At 37.1% G+C, this 21,687-nt stretch overlaps 1 long non-coding RNA gene across 1 annotated transcript in view; it reads left to right on the top strand.

Annotated features, from left to right (window-relative positions):
- The first annotated feature begins 2,748 nt into the window (after positions 1 to 2,748).
- Positions 2,749 to 21,687, top strand: part of LOC144302244 (uncharacterized) — a 162,383-nt gene continuing 143,444 nt past the window's right edge. The window contains exons 1-2 of the long non-coding RNA XR_013369078.1: positions 2,749 to 2,832; positions 18,924 to 18,966. This is a non-coding gene — a long non-coding RNA (uncharacterized LOC144302244). The remainder of the gene's footprint in view (positions 2,833 to 18,923; positions 18,967 to 21,687) is intronic.

Consider the following 21,687-nt stretch of genomic DNA (forward strand, 5'->3'; position numbering starts at 1 on the left):
GGGGTTAGGGGCACGGTGCCTGGGTGGCTCAGTCTGTTAAGTGTCTGCCTTCAGCTCAGGTCATAATCTCAGGGTCCTGGGATCCAGTCCTGCATTGGGCTCCCCACTCAGCAGAGTCTGCTTCTCTGTCTGCCCCTCTCCCCTGCTCCTGTTCTCTCTCTCTTGCTCTCTCTCTCTCTCAAACAAATAAAATCTCAAAAAAAAAAAAAATCATGGGAGTTACTCCTTTGATGTGGTCAGTCATCATGGCTTCATTAAATTATAAAACTCTATGGAGTATATGGCATGATCTTTTGTAGACACCTCTACCTCTGTTTAGTTCCAAAAGACTGAAGTTTTGTCATTGATGAGGACCCAATGCAACAAATTTATGCAAAAACAAAAACAAAAACAAAAAAAAACTGATTCAAGAAACTGGGGAGGATGCGAGAATAGTGCAGAATAGGTAAACGAGCCTCAAGGATTGGAACAAGGGTCTCAATGCACCAAAAATCTTCTTTTCTATCTCCACTCAGATTAATTTTGTGTAGTTTCTATGTGCAAGGCAGAGACATTGACAATTGGCAGTTCTAGGCTCATACCATTCCAGTAAGTTCTCTCTGAGGGAAAAAATATCTTACTCCTGAAAAGCAGATTACCAACTGTAGAGGGCCATTTTTGGGTTACTTGCAGCCTGAGGCATGAGAATTTTCAGGGTCTGTGTTAGGTGACGGTTGCTGCAGCCTGGGGAAACGAATACTATGGCATCCCCACTAGGACCATAAAAAACGAAGGAAGTCTTTCCCAAAAGAAAGTTCTACTGTTTAGAGCACAAGCAGGATGAGACCACTGCAAAGTTAGCCAACATTCTTCCCTATACTCTCATCTTATTCAGTAGACTGAGGAGTCTCCTCATGTCCTCACTACGTGCTTCAAAGTCTAGCAAGGGGCACCTGGGTGGCTCAGTGGTTGAGCACCTGTCTTTGGCTCAGGTCATGATCCCAGGGTATTGGGATCGAGTCCTGCATCAGGCTCTCCACAGGAAGCCTGCTTCTCCCTCTGCCTATGTCTCTGCCTCTCTCTGTGTGTCTCTCATGAATAAATACAAAAAATATTAAAAACAACAACAACAAAGTCTCTAGCAAATTCCAACTTTCACCAGCTGAGGACAGCAAGTAACATAATCAATATAATGCATATTTCAATGGCTTCAAGCGTCTGTCAGCTCAGCAAGTAGTTTATTTTTTTTTCCTCAGTTTTTTGGGGAAGAGTTTATAAAGGGCAGAGAGGAGCCACATGGGTCATGGTAATTGAATACCCATTAGGTGAAGAAAAAAAATCAGAAGTGGTGAGTATTATTTCTGTTGCTGCATTTCTTTAGTGCCTAAGTTAGACATTTTATCATTCCCTTTGCCACAAACACACAATTACATCAGGCCTCTTCTTTATGCTTCTAGAGCACTGCTTTCATGATGTAAACAAAGATGGAGAAAAGTTAAACTTCCTTAGGACTTGTGATATCTAGCACCTTCCCCTACCACCTATGTAAGGTTTATCAAAGTAAGCATTGGATAAAACGAAGGCCTCAAAATGAAGTTTAAAGAATAGATAAGTCACTGTATTTTCTCTCTTACCTTTGGTGGTGTGAGAGACTTCCCATGAATGTATCTTATTAGGTCTGATGTCCTATAAGTGCAGAAATGGTCGAAGAAAATTTTCTTGGACTCATCTTAAATAACTAGATGTTATAGGGTGACCTTAAAACTTTATTTAGGAATATCTTAAAGAGCAATGTCTGAGTGCTTTCTGAGATGAGCAGAAAAAGCAGAGATGAGCCGTAAGTCAGCATAATGAAGATCTATATGGTGTTAGTGCTGATGTTTGACCTGGAGATTATAGGCGGTCCTAGGTTATTTAAGAGGTAAAGCCTCTGGATTTAACCTGTGGAATTTTGTTCAGGAGTGGAGATGAGGAAAAAAGCCTAAAAACTCCGCATTCAAATTTACTAGGCACATAATCTTCTCAATCCATATCCTCATAAACCATTCAGACACATGTCCTAGACTCAAGATATTCCAAGGCATCCAGTGGTTGGCTAACATTTCACATATACTGTTTGGATCATTGATTGAATCTAAGATATCTAGTCATTTCTGTTCACAAGAGGAAATCCATACAAGATGCACTGGCAATAATTAATGGGGCACATCTCAAGGTTCAGTATTTTCTGTGATTATTTTATTCCTTCACAACCTGGTATATAATCTTATAGTAACATTTATAACATTCTTATGTTCCTTCCCTGTATGTTCTTATTTACCACTAGCTAATAACATACATTTAAAAAACATTTTTATGAAGGTAGTACATGTACATACTTTCGAAGTCAGTAATGTATTTAGAGTTAACATGAAAAGTCATAGGCTTATGTTAAAAACCTAAGAGCAAGCTATTGTGACTTTTTTTTACCAATGAATCATTATCATTATTATAACATCTGGGTCACAGATTAGTAGGGTTTAGAGTAAATTAATGATTTAATATTTAGTTTTTTTTTTTAATTTTTTTTTTTTTTATCAAAATAAGATCATTGGCGTACTCCGAGTCAACGATAGTGAGTTCTTTGTGCCTCTTTGTATTCTTTGGATGGCAGCTACCACCTATGTAGTTCCTTAAGTAGGCCGAAGTGGAAACATCTTTAAGTGACTGTCAAAATGAGTTGGAATAATCATTTGGACTTTTCAAAAACATTCTGGTTCTTTCTCTTCTAGATGCACGGGAGGAATGTCAGTTTCCGTGCTCCTTAGTATATACACGAAGACATGAGATTTGTTTTGATAATAAAAGGTGAAGGTAAGTGATAAATGTGAGTTTCAAGTGATAGTATTAAGAACTTGATTGAGCTTAACTTACAGAATTGTTTAAGTTAAAATGAACTTTATTAGAGAAACAGTGATTTTGAGATAACCAATCAGTATGGAGTAAACAGAAAAGATTCAATTATGAGTAAGAGAGAATAGACTTTTTATCTATTTTTTTAATCTGAGTATAGCAGACACATAATGCTGCATTAGTTTCAGATGAATTCATGCTGAATTCACCAACATGGTGATTCAACATTTCTATACATTATGCTACGTTCACCACAAGTGTAGCTGCTGTCTGTCATCATACAATGCTATCCCTATGCTGTGTCTTAGTTTCTTGTGACTTATTCATTCCATAACTAAAGGCTGTATCTCCCACTCCTATTCACTCATTTTGTACATCTCCCCACCTTCTTTCCCTGTTAGCCATCAGTTTGTTCTCCATATTTATGGGTCTGATTCTACTTTTTGTTTATTCATTTGTTTTGTTTTTTGGATCCCCCATGTAAGTGAAATCATATGGTATTTATCTTTCTCAGTTTGACTTATTTCACTTAGCATCATATTTTCTAGGTCCATCCAAGTTGTTGTAAATGGAAAAATCTAATCCTTCTTTATGGTTGCTTGATATTATAATATATGATATAATGCAATATAATTTAAAATAATATGTATGTATACACATACACATATACACTCCACATCTTCCTTATCCATTCATCTATCCATGGACACTTAAGTTATTCCTATATCTTGGCTATTATAAATAGGGCTGTAAAAAATATAGGGATGCATATATCTTTTCAAACTAGTGCTTTTGTTTTCTTTGATCAAATAACCAGTAATGAAATTATTGGATCATATGTTATGTCTATTTTTAATTTTTTGAGGAACTTCCATATTGTTTTCCACAATGGCTACACCAATTTACATTCCCACCAATAGTACATAAGAGTTCTTTTTTTTTTTTTTTTTTAACTTATCCTCTCCAGCACTTGTTTCTTGTCTTCTTGATTTTAACCATTCTAAGAGGTGTGAGGTAGTAATCTCGTTGTGGTTTGGATTTTCATTTCCCTAATGATTAGTGAGATTGAGCATCTTTTCAGGCAGCTGTTGGTCATCCGTATGTCCTCTTTGGAAAAATATCTGTTTTCCAGTTCTCTGCCCAGTTTTTAATCAGAATATTTGTTTTTTGGTGTTGACTTATATAATTCTTTATATATTCTGGTTATTAACCCTTTATTGACACATCATTTGCAAACAGACACAGCTGGTATTTAATGAACTCATAATCACAATTTGAAATGACAAGTGGGCTTTATGTTATTTTGTTTTTCTCAGAGACTTAAGCTATACTAAGCTCACAATAGCTTCTTCACAGCAGTGCTTATGAATCATGTACCTTTTAAGAATACTTAAAATTGTTGCTAATTACAGATGACCACTTCATTATTTATAATATTTATGTTATTCATCACTGATAAAAGCCTGGTCTCTCACTGTAATTCCTTATATTTATAGTTTGATTTTAAGAGAGTTTTTTTTTTTTTTTTCTGTGTGTGTGTGTGTGTGTGTGTGTGTGTCTTTTGTTGTAGTTCAGCTTCTTTTCACTAAAATGTATAAAGGAACACATCTCTTATTCAGGATTCTTCTTCAATTTTTATGGCCTTCTATCTTCAATAAGGAAACTATTTTCGGGATCCCTGGGTGGCGCAGTGGTTTGGCGCCTGCCTTTGGCCCAGGGCGCGATCCTGGAGACCCGGGATCGAATCCCACGTCGGGCTCCCGGTGCATGGAGCCTGCTTCTCCCTCTGCCTCTCTCTCTCTCTCTCTCTCTCTCTCTCTGTGACTATCATAAATAAATAAAAATTAAAAAAAAAAGAAAACTATTTTCAGTTCAACTTCAAGCAAAGGCAATTTCTATTATATCTTTTCCTTAAGCTCTCTCCTGATGATTCTTTACAAATAAATAATGTGTTGTCACACAATATATTCTTTTATAAAGAAATCTAGTGACATTCAATCTACTTATTTTCAATTCCCATGATGGAATATTTAAGGAAAGATTTTCATAAGATACATTAACTTAACTAGGTGTAGGTATGGGGGAAAAAAAACTCTTCATAATTCCAGGAATTTTCAAAATGACTTTTTGCTCAATATGTATTTATAATATTTGTTCTTCCCATGTTGATTTCATGTCCCTGATCAGACAAACTTAGAACTCTACAATCTATTTCCATCCAGTATATATACTACGTACTATATATAGCATATCTATACTGTAACTATATCTCTGTATATAGAGTCTGCTTCTCTGTAGCATATAAGAATTACATTTCTTTACTTTTCCAAGGCTGCTTGACAAAATTTCTTTTCTAATTCTGCTGGACACTTTCCTTTTGTCTCCCTAACAACAAAGTTACAGACAGCTTGGAAGTTGGGGCACAGTTTTAGCTGTTCATTTTTATAACTTGATGTGGTTGTCAAGAAGCTAAGGGAAAGATCTTAGAGCAGAATTGTAAAATGCTTTTGGGAGTAATTAAAGACTGACCCTCTGTAACATGTTTTGTTGGATGGTTCTTAAGACCACCCCCAGGTTTCATGATTCATAGGAGGACTCATAGTATCTAATCAAACTTTTGTCTAAAATGTATGGTAGTGAAAGATACGAATCAAAATTAGTACAAAGAAAAGGCACATAGGTCAAAGTCCATTGCAAACTGGGCACAAGCTTCCAAGAGTCTTGTCATAATGGCGTTTCACAAGCTGGGCTTAATTCCCCCAGCAACAAGTTGTGACAACAAGTCTCGTGTCTTCTGCCAGAGAAGCTCATTAGAGATCAAATGCCAAGTGTTTACTGGGTCATGCAGCCACTTTGGCCTATCACAAACCAAAATTCCAGACTCCCAGCAGCGAAGTGAAGTCCCATTGTGAATCATATAATTTGTACAGTTTACACACTGAGGTACTCTTATCATTCACAGAACATTTCATATCAGCGTGGGTGCCTGTTTATCAGTCAAGTTCCCAGATGTAAGCTGAGAGCCAACCCTTGTGGCTGGCCTATATTTTTTCTGTACACACAGAAAAAATTTTCTGTACTTTTCCCTACTTGTAACTCCATTGATTTTTTTTCCTTTATATTTAAACCTATGTATTTGTCCTAAATTCTGATTATCACCATCAACATTTTTAAAAAATATTTTATTTATTTATTCATGAGCAACAGAGAGAGAGAGACAGAGACACAGGCCGAGGGAGAAGCAGGCTCCATTCAGGGAGCCTGACATGGGACTCGATCCCGGGTCTCCAGGATCACGCCCTGGGCTGAGGCGGCACTAAACCGCTGAGCCACCCGGGCTGCCCCATTTTTTTTTTTTTTTTTTATTCCTAAATGATACCTTCTGGGTACAAGGTTTGTTTTCAGGTAACAAAAAAGTGTTTTGGAATTAGTGGTGATGACTGCATGACTTTGGAAATATACTAAAAACTGCTGAGATCTGTACCTTAAGAGCATGAATTTTATGGTTTGTGAATTATCTTAAACATTTCCTAAAGAAACCATCGCTTTCAAATCTATTTGAAAAGTTTCCCGTTTTTTTTTTTTTTTTTTTTTTTTTTTTTTTTTTAATTCATGAGAGACACACAGAGAGAGGCAGAGACACAGGCAGAGGGGGAAGCAGGTTCCCTGCGGGGAGCCTGATCTGGGACTCGATAGCAGGACCTGGAAATCACGACCTGAGCTGAAGGCAGATGCTCAACTTGAGCCACCCATGTGCGCCTGTTTGTTGGCTTTAACAGTGCTTTTCTTATAACAGTATCATTATACTTTAGTTCCCCTGGTTCCAGACTAAATGTTTTCTAGTCCAAAATGTTTCAGAGAGAGAAGTATTCATAAAACCTTGACAATCGTAGTATCTTATTTTTGGCTTCTTTTAGACTTCACAAACAGTTTATTAACATTATTTAACTGAATCCCCTACAACCACTCTTTCTGTTTAGGAGGCAATTGCAAGACCAAAGCACTTAATACTCTTACCTATTAATGTAACAGTTTGTTCATAGAGCATGAATAGAAACTTGTCATTTAGAAAGGTCTTCAAAGTCTGATGTCAAGATAGGTCTCCAGCTTTGTGCAGATTTAGTGAATTTCTTTGAAAAAGCAGTTTAGAGTTCTCCCAGTTGGGTACAAGAACAGGTTAGCCAAGCTGCTGAAAATGACACAGCACACTCTGCCCGTCTGGCTATTGGCTGCTGCATAATAAACAACCCCAAAATTTATTGTCTTACAATAACACCCCTGTGATGACATCTCATATTTTTTGTAGGTCAGACATTTGGGAAGGGCTTGACTGGGTGATACCTCTGCTCCACATGGCAAAGAAGAATAAACTTGGTCTATTCAGCTGTCAGATGAACTGGTTTGGAAGGTCCCTGGCAGTTTCATTTAAAAGCCTGGTATCTTGGAGGGACTGGGTTCAAATGAGCTCTTCTCTCTTTCTGTGTAGACGTCTCCATCACGGCAGTCAGACATTTTACACAGTGGCTTTAAGCTCCCAAAGAACAAAACAGAAGCTGTCAGGTCTCTTAATGGCTGGGCCAAGGGTCACCTAATGTTATTTGGGTTAGTCTCTCTGTCAAAAGAGTCCCAGCCAGCCTACCTTCAAGAGAAAAGGATGGCCACTCTGCTGTAATGCGGAGTGTCAGAGAATATGTGGTCGTGTGAAAACAGTCACGATGATTCACACATGATTTTGTGACTTTGATTATGCTTACCTTAGGGATAGGACCTCAATGCTGCCTTCTAGATCCTTAGGTATTCAGCAGCAGCCTGAGACTTGAGAGCCTAGGACTTTTCTAGTATATCCTTGGTCAGTAGCAGGGCAAAACCACATAAACTGGCTAACAAATCCCCCTCCACAGTTGCTAAAATAAAGTTTTCAGATTCCCTACTGCTACCTTTCATGGTTTCCCCCAAACTGTCCTTTCAGGCATGCCAAACTGGAGGCGAAAATTTAGAGTGAACAATTCAGTAAATTTTTTCTTATACCTGGGTTAAAAATTAAGGATTTATCAAAGGTCAGGATCATATTGCATGAAGGAGCTACTCTCTCTGCTGTGTGTGAGGGACTCATTTAGCATATGACCTCTTTGCAGCCTTAGATTAGATGAAATAAAGGATGGATATATTTTATTTAAAAAATGTATTGTTTTTTAAAGATTTATTTATTTATTTATAGAGAACAAGAGCGAGAGAGCACAAGCAGGAGGGGCAGAGGGAGAAGGAGAATCTCAAGCAGACTCCATGCTGAGCATGGAGCCTGACACAGGGCTCCATCTCAGGACATGAGACCATGACCTGTGCTGAAACCGAGAGCTGGATGCTTAACTGACTTTGCCACCCATGCACTCCAAGGATGAATGTATTTTAAAGGCATGAGGAGAGTGAAGTACAGATTTAGAATCCATGGAAATGAGAATTTCAGGTTAAAAAGAAAAGAAATGAGTAGGAGGTAAGTTCTGTGGTATCCAGGACAAGGCATTTGTCTAGGAAATTGTTGTGAAAGAACAGTATCACAAAGAAAGGCAAATTTCATTTACTTTACGCTTTTAACTATGACATTCTCTGGCTGCGGTCTGAAGTAAAATACTATGACTTAGTTCAAATATTTACATTCTCCAACCTTTCATGCTTAGTAAATGGGGTATGATCTTTACTTATGCCCTATTTTAGGAGTTTTAAAGGCCTCAGAATCAGTGAATATCCTTGAGTTATTGAAGTAACTGGTTTTTTACTATAAAATGTTCTGTGTATCATTTAAATACTAACCAGTATTGACTTTTTAAAAAATATCTTATTTATTTATCTGAAAGAGAGAGAGAGAGAGAGCATTAGCTGAGGTGGGGGATGGAGAGATAGAGGGAGAGGGAGAAGCAGACTCCCCACTAAGCAGGGAGCCTGACCCAGGGCTCGATCCCAGGACCCTGAGATCATGACCTAAGCCTAAAGCAGATGCTAAACCAACTGAGACACCCAGGTGCTGCCCCTGCCCCCCAGTATTGACATTTTCTATTATTTATTTACTATATATTGAGACTTTACTAGGTTCAAGGCCCTGTAAAATTAAGTTTACTGGAAATTGACAGTGACTATAACTTAGTCACATAAATCACTATCTTTGCTTTCTTTAACTTTCTATATTTTTTGTAATTTTAGAATGGAACTGGGCTTTAAAAAACTCTTTGACCTTCTTCAAGAAGTTTCTTCTTCATTAGAGAGACCTAGCCTTCATGGCTGATACCTGGGACTGCGAAATATGCACTTGCCTAAGGGACCAGAAATATTGTCACGTAGTGTCTGTTGGCATTTAAAAATAAACATTGTCATGTCCGAACAAGTGGAAAAAATAGCTCTCCCTGCTGTACTTCCAGCTCTCTTCTCTGTTTGCTGTCCAGAAACTCTGCCTGAGGTTGAAACGCTGAATGGTTCTCAGATACGTCTAAATGCATTCCTTGCTGTGAAGCAGGATGGAAACTGGTTGTTTCTCATGGTCTGAATTTCCTTGCGGTGTTATTAACTTTTTCAACTTTTTCTCCCAAAGGCCATGACAGAAAGTAAGCAAAGAAATAAAGCCCATCCTTTGGCACACGGCATATTGAAGCCTTTAGTTTCCTCCTCTCCCACGATGACTCCCTGTGAATCTATGACAATACACTCTTCCTTGAAAAGTCTTCTTTGATGTTCCATCTGAGTTTTATTTCACTCAGGTTCTATTACAGTATTTTACTTCATGTTCCACGTGCCTCTATTAATGATATTTTTATCTCCTTTCTGTTATAAATTCTTGGAGGCCTCTGAGAGTTAGTATTTCATATCAATTTTTAGTAGTTGGTTAGCTAGAAAACAAAGATAGCTTTTTCCAAAGATCTTAACCATAAATTTGGGAAAGAAATGGTTTCTGAGCTATAGATATGGACACATTAAAAAAATTAGAAACCCATTCAGTACAAGTATTCTGTATGCACACACACTAAAATAAGATAAAAATAATGAACAAGTGTGAAAATTGTTCAAATCTCAAAGTATATGTGAAGTCTCACATTAATTGAATAGAATGATGGATAATTGGTACTATGAAAGATAAGGCTGAGGATATTAAATGTATGAAGACCCTATCAAATGTCTAGTCTCTCTTTTTTAATTTTTTTAAAATATTTTATTTATTTATTAATGAGAGACACAGAGAGAGAGAGAGAGGCAGAGACACAGGCAGAGGGAGAAGCAGGCTCCACGCAGAAGCCCGATGTGGGACTCAATCCCAGAACTCCAGGATCATGCCCTGAGCCAAAGGCAGACTCTCAACTCTGAGCCACCCAGGTGTCCCATTTCTCTCTCTCTCTCTCTCTTTTAAGATTTTATTTATTTATTTGAGAGAGAGAGAACATGGGAAGGGGAAGTGGTAGAGGGAGAAGTAGACTCCCTGATAAGCAGTGAAGCCCAACGTGGGGCTCAATCCCAGGACCCTGGGATCATGACCTGAGCTGAAGACAGATGCTTAACTGAGCCACCCAGGTGTACCAATGTCTTGTCTCATAGTCATGAGTTCTGGCCCCCACACAGCTGTATTTTTAGAATTAATTGTCAATCTTGAGAGGGTAAATATACACTACAATGTTGCTATACACAATGGTAGCTACAATATTGGAGATATGGACATATAAGAAATAGGGAAAACTTAAGTTTAAATAGTGAAAGTGCTGGAAGAGAGAAACAACAGTGCTCTCTGTCTGCACCTGCTCTCCCGACTTTCCTGAGCTACCCACAACTGCAACAGCCAAGTTCTGAGGAGTGTTGTGAAGCTCTAGTTCAATTTCAGGCATGTGTCAATATATAAGAAAGATCTAATTAAGGAATTAGTCAGGAGTGTGACCTTATGATTTCTGGAAAGTGGTGCAGCTCTTTATCAATGCAGATAATGTTGCTTACTGAGGAAGCCAATTTAGTACAAAACTAGAGGGACTGGAAATTAAAATAGTCTCCTAGGAGATGGAATTGGGCCAAAGTAAGAGTAGCTGTCTATATTCTAGAAATACAGACAGTTGAAAACTCATAGGTATCCTACAAACACAAGGATGAGAATGCCCAATATTCATTCATTGATTATTTTTAAAATTCTCCCTATGTTTATTGTCCCAGTCACTATGCTACCAAAACATAAAGGATAAAGTAATAAGACAAAAATGTGCCCTCTTCATTGAATGCTATATTCTCAAGGGAGACACAGACATTGAAAATATGGAGGTAAATTGTAACTTTAATATATGATATAAAACAAAAATAGGGACACCTGGGTGGATCATCGGTTGAGTGTCTGCCTTTGGTTCAGGGCCTGATCCCGGATTCCCGGGATTGAGTCCCACATCAGGCTCCCTGCATGGAGTCTGCTTTTCCCTCTGCCTATGTCTCTGCTTCTCTCTGTGTGTCTCTCATGAATAAATAAATAAAATCTTAAAAAACACAAATAGCAAAGTATCTGTAACCATGAAGGAAAAGGGTTTCTTTTTTGTTTTTGTTTCTGGGGTTTATTTGTTTGTTTGCTTTTTCATTTTACTATGGAATTGGGTAAGGGAAGGTGAACCAGGGAATGTTGCTAATGTTGCAAAATAGCATGAAACCATTGCCTTTCAGGTGACAACCCTAAGGCCTGGAGTGGTTTGCATCTGTTTCTAAGCCCCTTTTCTGAAGCTCTTGTTTTGCCAAGCCAGGCTTCCTGGGTGCTAGAGCATTGATTATCTCATCACTGCATGTATCTGCCACAGACTTAAGACTGAAGAGAATATCATACCATTGGTGAATGGTAAAAAAAAAAAAAAAAAAAATATTTCAGAAAATCTGATTTTCTCATGGAAAAATCTTTTTCCAAATATAACACATGACTGCAGTAGAGTGAGTCTTTTCCACAAACTTGGAATAGCGAGGTTACTATTCTTTTCCCTAGCCTACTTCCTATATCCTTTATTTCTTTTTATTATGTCAGCAATACTCATTCCTAAATCTATCATTATCAACGATAAATGGCTTACTACTGATTCTTGGACATTTAGAAAATATTCAAATTTTGCTGTTAAAATACCACATGGACATTGTGGTCTTCTGCCAAGTTAGTTTTTGAGAAATTTTTAAGATCAACATAGCTGTTAAACTGTTTAAATAATCATCAACTCTCTATTAAATTAATCTAAGGTGCTAGTTGGAATAACACGCTGCCTTTGTTAATGATCTCTGCCTCTATTTACATTGGTAAGGTAATAGGTTTGAGGCATTCTGTGAGGTGACATATACAGGTTAAAATTTTGAAGACTATGATATCAAAATACCTATATTTCTCCTTTAATACTTAAATTTTCAATGTCTCTGTTATTACAGACTATGTTTCCATCCTTCCTTTTGGTATGTGCGATTAACATTTCAGCTGAAGTGGAAATAGGAAATTGTGGCTAAATTGCTACTTGTTAAGTCACCTTCCATCACAGAGTGTGTATCGTAAAACTCTCTGTGTGCTCAATCATCTCTAGGAACAGAATCGCTTTATGTTTTTCATTCATTTTCCTTCAGAATTTTGCTTTGATTCATCTTAAGGTGACTGAATGCTGGTTTCAAAGCTGTCTCAAGCATCTCATGTCACTGAGGTATAGAAATAAAATATACACTTTCATGTTATCTTACAATGCAACATACGGATTTTTAAAGTCCCAGTACTTCTGTGATATATCTGCTGTTTATGTCAGATTCAGACATCTCTAAAACCCGCAAATAAACATAGCTTGATTTCCAAGTTATGGAAACCATTTGAAATTTGCTTTCAGGCTCTCATGCTTGAAAGGTAGTTGCTGTGTTTTAAAACTTTATTACTAAAATATGCATCCTGAAAAAAGCTATTCTACTACTAGTCAGAATGATTCTGCTGTGATTAAATAGTTGTTTCCTAGTTGATCCTTTACGCAGACACTCCCCGAAATGGGTGGCAAGTGCTTCCATTTGCTCAAATCTATCAGCCTGGCTCTACGTTTCTTACTTCACCTCATTTGCTAGGCGACTTTAGGCAAGTTCATTAACCTCCCTGGACCTCAATTACTTCATTTATATGGGGAGGGATTCAGATTTGAAGTCCTCTCCATTCTAGCCCAATACTGATGTTCTGTGATGAATTGTGGCCTTTTGGTTAATAGTGAACCTGTTTCAGTACTCTGATTCTAAACAATTACTTTACTAAAGTTAATTTGAATACAATGATCACATCCTGACTGTATGTTGTCTTTGTCCATGCTATTTTAAGCATAGTTTCATAGCATCTTGGTAAATTATAAATTAAGGATCTTAGCAAACTATGTTAGCTCATTAACTAAGGTAATATTTCAATATTCTGAACACCTAAAATGGATTTTTTTTCCAATCTAAATAATTGGCATGCTTATATAAAACTACCCTGCTCACAGAAGTAATGGGAGATTTGGGGGGATTTCATTCATTCACCTGCCTCTACTCCAGAGACTGAACAATTGAGCAGTGCATTAAGGAGCTAAGTGAGAATTAAAATACCCCGAGCACTGCATTGCTCGTAAAACTGTATTTAAGACTTTGGCTTGGACCTGAAGCTCATGCTTTCTTCCCTTGAACGTGAACATTAGGACCTGCCAATAAAGAAAAATTGGGTCTTGGGGCTTACCGGCCACAAAGAGAATAATAGCTTGTAATGACATTGTGGAAGAGTCCTGTTCCAGTGAAGGCACAGTGAGGCAAGAGTAGAATGTGTGTGTGTGTGAGTGTGTGTGTGTGGGGGGGGGGGGGGGGCGCATGTGTGCGTGAGAGAGAAAATGCTTGAAGGTCTAAAGGGACAAGTGGCTGTCGCCATGATAAAATTCCCACACTCCGTTGGCATTGTGTCAGCATGTCTCATAGACACAAAACAGACACATATCGCTGCATTTGTCACAGCCACTAAGCAAGCCCCTCCACTTTACCTGTAGATGCTTTCTAACCCTTTAGAAAGAGAATGGCAGTCTCAGTGTGAAACACAACCTAGGAGTCTGTACAATTCGAGGACATGTGGAAAACTCATGTGAAAACAGATATAGCCAAATAGAGTGTTTTACTTTTTTGGGGCGGCAGTCTATATAAAAAATAGAAAAGAATATATTTTGCATGTATTTTCATGTCTACATTTGCATGTATTTTCAGATTTAGGATTTCAAGACTACCTCTAACTCTAGTTTTTCTTCTGATAGGCATCAGAGAGGAGTGGGTTGGACCATCCTGAGCACTTTGCAGCTTGATAAATGGCATCCTTGGATGTGCCCTTGCCTTTGACACCACTTGTCCCCACCCTGTGCACCAACAAAGGGGTTAGTTGGAAGGCTTACAATCTCTGACCAAGGTTGTGGATAGATCAATATGAGGTAAGCATAGGCTGACCCAGTGTCTCAGTGATTTAACTGTTTTGTTGTCCAATCTGCTGAACAAGCCTGGTAACAAGTACTGTCAGGTTCCTTTGAAGAGAACAGTAGTTGCCTCAAGCCATAGGGCTCACTGGTAAGAGAGGCCAACCTCGTGTTTTACTAGGCTAAGAGGCTCCCCTTAAACAATGTGAGGTTGGCGAAGCACACTGGGAGACCTATTACAAGTTGAAGCTACATTTTCATAAAATCTTTTGACTATGCAAAGAGTGACTTTATAGAATGGTCAGGATAAATGCATTTAGATTGAATTATAGTTCTCAATGAACAATGTTGCAGCAAACCTGCCTTAGAGCAATGCCTGAGCAAGTATTTATTTATAAGTGAAGTGGTTTATGTATTTAATAATAGTTTCTAACATATTTATATATTGTATTTATATTTAATTACATGTATTATTTATATTGCATGCATTAAATAGATTTAATAAAATATCTTGAAATGCTGATTAAATTAAGCGATGTATTAATCTTAACAGTGGTTAACCTACATTGCTATGTTAGCTTGCTGGAATTTGAGAAGAGAATTATTATTCTCATAGAATGGAATTGACTAAGGTGACCATTAAGAACAACAGCAATAGGTACAAAGAGGAAGAGTAAACAGAAATATCCATGTTTATACTAGACAGAAAAATTGTATGGTTTTAGTATTTCCTCCTATTTTGGAAACTATCTTAAGTCACTCCATCTTAATAAAAATTAAGAATGCTTGAAATAAAGGAACTACAATAAGACGAAGCTAATGTTCTCAGGGAACTAAAAGAGGGCCTTAGGAAAAGCCTTGCTTTTAAGCATTAAGATTGTATTTTTCAGGAATAGCTTAGAATAGCTTGAATGAAAGAATTGAGACTCAAACTGGCAGGTCCATTAATTTCTGTTTTCATTATCCTTGCCTAGGTTATACTTTAGTAACATGAGCTAAGACACTGAAGGTATGGTTTATCAAACTTTCAGAAGTTTCACTTGTATGGGAAATAAATTTAGGAAATGCGTCTATATGTATATTTTTCTTTTAACATATTTTTTTCAGGGCAGCCCCATGGCTCAGAGGTTTAGCTCTGCCTTCAGCCCAGGGCGGGATCCTGGAGACACGGGATCGAGTCCCACATTAGGCTCCCTGCATGGAGCCTGCTCCTCCCTCTGCCTGTGTCTCTGCCTCTCTCTCTCTCTCTCTCTCTGTGTCTCATGAATAAATAAATAAAATAAAATAAAATAAAATAAAATAAAATAAAATAAAAACATTTTTTCTTTTTAATCAAAAATTAAAACAATATAACTAGAGTGTATAAAATGACTATTTTTGGTAAACACTGAAAAATACACAAGATGAAGGAATAGTTAATAAAAACTAAGATAATCTGATTATAGGAATGTTTAAGACTTTTTATGATTTTCATTTTAGAGATAAAGTTATCTTTTTCAGAAGAGTGCTATTCTCAGGAAAAAATGTACTGATAATCTAAGGCCCTATTATAATGTGAATTAAAGTAAGACATATATGCAAGTAGATATTTTATATAAGTTATAGGATCACAAAATGAGGTGAAATCTCAGATATCACAGTGACTTTTTTTATCAAATCCTCTTCTAAAAACTCTTCAAGTTTTTATTTAAATTCCAGTTAGTTAATATACAGTGTAATATTTGTTCCAGGTGTAAAATTTAGTGATTCATCATTTACATACAACACCCAGGGCTCATCTCAACAAATGCACTCCTTAACCCATCAGCCATTTGACCCAGGCCCCCACTGCCCACCCCGCCACACTTCCCCTCCAGCAACCCTTGTTTTTTTCAATGTAGTTAAGAGTCTGCTTCCTGGTTTGTCTCTCTCTCTCCTTCTCTTAACCACATCTTCATTTGTTTTGTTTCTTAATTTTCATATGAGTGAAATCATATGGTATTTGTCTTTTTCTGACTGACTTTTTTGCTTAGCATAATAATCCCAAACCCCATCCATGTCTTTGAAATGGCAAGAGTTCATTCTTTATTTATGGCTGTGTGATATTCATATATATATATATATATATATATATATATATATATACACACACACACACATATATATATACACACACACATTGGAATTTATATATATATATATATATATATATATATATATATATATATATATAAAATCTCTTTTTTATCAATTCATTGGTCAATGGGCATTTGGGTTCTTTCATAATTTGGCTATTGCTAATAATGCTGCTATAACCATTGGGATGCATGTATCCCTTCAAAACTGTATTTTTGTATCTTTTGGGTAAATAGTAGCACAATTGCAAGATCCTAGGGTAGTTCTATTTTTAACTTTTTGAGGAACCTTCATACTGTTTTCCAGAGTGGTTGCACTAATTTACATTTCCATCAACAGTTGTAAGAAGGTTCCCCTTTCTCTGCATTCTCTCCAATGTTTTGTTTCTTGTATTGCTGATTTTAGCCATTCTGACTATGAGGTAGTATCTAATTGTGGTTTTAGACTTGCATTTTCCTGATGGTGAAGGATGTTGAGCATATTTTCATGCACCTGTTGGCCATCTGATGTCTTCTTTGGAAAAATATCTGTTCATGTCTTCTGCCCATTTTTTAACAGGACTATTTGTTTTTTGGGTGTTGTGTTTGATAAGTTCCTTATATTTTGGATAATCCTTTATGAGATATATCTTTTGCAAGTATCTTCTCCCATTCCATAGGTTACCTTTTAGTTTTGTTTGTTTCCTTCATTGTACAGAAATTTTTATCTAGATGAAGTTCCAATAGTTTATTTCTACTTTTATTTCTCTTGCCTCGGGAGACATATCTAGTAAGAAGTTGCTATGGCCAATGTCAAAGAGGTTATTGCCTGTGTTCTCTAGGATTTTGATGGATTCCTGTCACACATTTAGGTCTTTCATCCATTTAGAATTAATTAATTTATAGATTTATTTTACTTATTTGAGAGAGAGAGAGAGAGAGGAGAGGGGCAAAGGGAGAGGAAGGGAGAAAATCCTCAAGCAGACTCCCTCCTGAGAGTGAGGCCCAACATGAGGCTTGATCACAGGACCTCAAGATCATGAATTGAGCCAAAACCAAGAATTGGCTGATCAACTGACTGAGCCATGCAAGTGCACCCACCACTTTTTTTCAAGTGCCTCTTTTTTTAAATTTATTTTTATGTATTGTGTATGATGTAAGAATGTGGTCTGGTTTCATTCTTTTGAATGTTGCTGTCCAGGATTTTCAAGACCATTTTTTGAATAGACTGTCTTTTTTTCATTGGATACTTTTTCCTTCTTTGTCAAGTATCAGTTGACCATATGGTTATGGGTTCATTTCTGGGTTTTCTATTCTGTTCCATTGATCTATGTGTTCGATTTTGTGCCAGTACCATACTTTCTTGATCATTGTAGCTTTGTAATGTAACTTATTGTCTGTCTCCAGTTTTGCTTTTCTTTTTCAAGATTGCTTTGGCTATTCAGGGTCTTTTGTGATTCCATGCAAATGAAAAATGCTGGTGGTATTTTTATAGGGATTGCATTAAATCTATAGATTCCTTTGGGTAGCATAGACAATTTAATAATATCTGTTATTCCAATCCATAAGCATGAATGTTTCTCCATTTCTTTGTGTCCTCTTCAATCTCTTATATCAATGTTTTATAGTTTTCAGAATACAGATATTTTACCTCTTTGGTTAGATTTATTCATTGATTACTTATGGGTTTTGGTGCCATTAAAATGGGATCAATTCCTTGATTTTTCTGTCTTTTGCTTCATTTTTGGTGCATAGAAATGCATAGAATTCTGTATGTTGATTTTGTATCCTATGATTTTAATGAATTCTTATATCAATTCTACAGATATTTGGTGGAATCTTTTGAGTTTTCTATCTCAAGTCTATTTCTAATTATTCCTGTGAAAGAAGATTTGCTATTCAGATAATAATAAACTACTCTGTGTTTGAATACTGTTTTTGAGAAGGTTCCTAAGTTTTATGCTAAGTATTTTATGCTTGCAATATAATGTTGAAAGAAAATTCAATATAATGTTGAAAATTCCAATATAATATATTTACTATATTTGAGTTCAGATAGTGTTTTGAAATATGTAATTACAATCTAAAGAAAGGAAAGTTTTCTCATGAAAAGAGAACCAGAAATATGAAGGCTGGGTAAAAGATATATTAATACCAATTGACATCAATGGGAGAGAAAGAAAAGCAGAGGGCTGGCTCTTTCAAGGTTTTAATCTTGAAAAACATAATATTGTTGATACTTCCTTGGAAAACAACTCACATTAGGGTTATCTCAAAGGAATATCTACTCAGAATTAATTCAGGTGGGACTAATTCATGCCATTCCCCAGATTACAATGTAAAATTTTGATATAATATAAAATTTTGATAATATAAGTGTTGGTACAATGCTGTATCCAGGGTCAGGAAAGGTATCCTTAAAAAGGAAATGGGTTGAAATATGGGTGTTATAAAAGGAAGCACAGGATGAAGGTTTCACTGTTGTTTTGTTGATATTACTTAATAAATACAATCGAACCATGTGCATTTTGAATTTTCTCAGGTGCTTCAAGGACTCTTCACAGGCCCAGTATAAATAAGTCAAGGTCAGTACATTTATATTGTTTTGCCTCTTTTACTGATTTGAGTTACTGGAAACATATGCAGGGAAAAGACAACCTCTATTTCCTTAGCAGGGCTTCATGGTGCAGTGATTGTAATAGCTTATACTCGTAATCAACCCACTTTCTCTATTCCTTATGGCAGGAATGCTAGGCCATTCAGAAAAGGGAAAAACGAGGGGGTATTAAAAATCAAGGTTAGGGGAACCTGGGTGGCTCAGTTGGTTAAGTGCCTTCAGCTCAGGTCATGATCTCAGGGTCCTGGGATAGAGTTCTGCGTCAGGATCCCTGCTCAGTGGGGAGCCTGCTTCACTCTCTCCCTCTGCCATTCCCCCTGCTTGTGCACTCACTCTCTCTTTCTCTCTCTCTCTCTCAAATCAATAAATAAAATCTTAAAAAATTTAATAAATCCTGTTAAATTGATCCCCCTACATTAGTTTCAAATGGTTTGTAGTCTAACATGTTACCTTAAAGATATTAACTATAAGGTCACATCTTAAGCTTGGATGACATCTATGGTGATGCACCAAGTGACTCTAATTATGGCTTGAACAATTAAAATAACAAATTTATTACCTCTAAAGTAGGCATATTATTAAAAATAGGGCTCTGAATATTAGGAAATTCTTCTTTATTAACATAAAGTTCAATCCTATCTTACTGTAGCTTTTATCATTGGTCCTAATTTCAATCCTTATGACCAAGCACAACAAATCCAATTTCTCTGAAGACAGCTATCTCATTACTCTGTATTTATCCACCTGATTATGGGCCTCTAATTCCTTCAAGGAATCATTTCTAATGAAACAATAGGGTTTCTATTTTTCTCACTATCCTACCTACTACCATCTAACAAATGTCATTTGATCAACATAGGGTATTTTGAAGAGCTAGCATGTCTGCTATTGTGTGGGGGGGTGTATATATATAAATATATATTGATATTTTGATTTATAATAAATACATATATATTTTGGTCTCATTCATGGTTTCTGCCTCATAGCACATATAACCCTTGGAATTTCCTGAGCGTAAGACCAAATTTTGTCATAAAAATTTCTCTGTCCTCAATTCCTGAAGCCACTTTATAAAGGTGCAATAGGGTTCTTATAATTCCTAACATGCCCCTTTTCACCACTACTGAGTTTATGTCAATAAGGTGACTTTTTGAAAGCATCCAGGGATGAAACTACTTGTCAGGAGAATCAACCATGAATAGGCAGTTGGAACTTTCCACCCCAAATCCTACCCTGACTCCCAGGGAGGGCAGAGCTTGAAGTTGAATTAATTACCAATGGCCAATAATTTAATCCATTATGCTTGTGAAATGGAGATTCAAGAAAAAAAAAAAAAAGTCCCAAAAGGCTGGAGTTCAAAAAGCTTCTGGGTTGGTGAGCACATCCACATTCCTGGATGGTAAGGGATCCCAATTCAATAGGAAGAGAAGCTTCTGCACTTGGGAGCCTCCCAGACACTGCTTATGTATCTCTTCATCTTGCTGTTCATCTGTATCCTTTTAACAAATTGATGAACAAAAGTAACTATTTCCTTGAATTCTGTGAGCCACTCTAGCAAATTGATCAAACCTGAGGAGGGGATCTTGGGAAACTGATTTGTAAAAGAAGCATAGAGAGGCACTTGGGTGGTTCAGTCAGCTAAGCAGCCAACTCTTGGTTTCGGCTTAGGTGATGATCCCGGGGTCCTGGGATTGAGCCCCACATTGAGCTCCATGCTCAGCACAGTTAGCTTGAGATTCTCTCTCTCCTTCTGTCCATCCCCTTGTTTGCACTCCTTCTTTGGAAGAAATAAATAAATCTTGAAGAAGAAGAAGAAGAAGAAGAAGAAGAAGAAGAAGAAGAAGAAGAAGGAGGAGGAGGAGGAGGAGGAGGAGGAGGAGGAGGAGGAGGAGGAGGAGGAGAAGGAGGAGAAGGAGGAGGAGGAGGAGGAGGAGGAGGGGGAGGAGGAGGAGGAGAAAAAGAAGCACAGATGACAGCCTAGACTTGTGATTGGCAACTAAAGTGGGATGGGGGCAGTGGAGCTGAGCCCTTACCTTTTGGAATCAGGTTCCATCCCCAGATAGAGAGTATCAGAATTGAGTTAAATTATAGGACACCCCACTGGTCACGGCGAACTGCTTGGTTCTGTGGGAATCCTACCCCCTCTCCCCTCTATCCCCCCACATTAGAATTGGGAAAGGAAAGCTATATATATAAAAAAATATGTGTAGTATTGCTAAGTTAATTTGTATATTGGGACTCACAAAATGTAGGCTGCCCCCATGACCCAGCCCACATCACAAATCTAAACCTAAGTCAGCTTGCATTTGGAAAACAACTGTAAGAAATCTTATATGGGCCAGTCACAATTCTCCAACTCAGCTTTAGTTGGTTTACCTTACTTACCTTAGAAAACAGTTCCTGCTGCCTTGTAAGAAAATCTCTAATCTCCTTGCCAATCATACACCGTATTCACATTGCCTTTTCTGACACTCTGTAAAGGTCATGTTTGCCCCCCAAACTTTGGGAACAGCATTCTACTGCTTGAAGGGCACTCTTCTCTCCCAAACCATTGGGGCTTTCCTTTGAATACAGAACATCAAACTCAATACTAAATTGTTTTAGTTTTTTCTTCTGACATTATAATATTATAGGTCATATTTTTTAATGTTGTCTATTTTTTATTGCTCTATTTCATTTTGTGAGGGGG

Source organism: Canis aureus, chromosome 31 (assembly GCF_053574225.1).
Source record: "Canis aureus isolate CA01 chromosome 31, VMU_Caureus_v.1.0, whole genome shotgun sequence".
Taxonomy (NCBI): domain Eukaryota; kingdom Metazoa; phylum Chordata; class Mammalia; order Carnivora; family Canidae; genus Canis; species Canis aureus.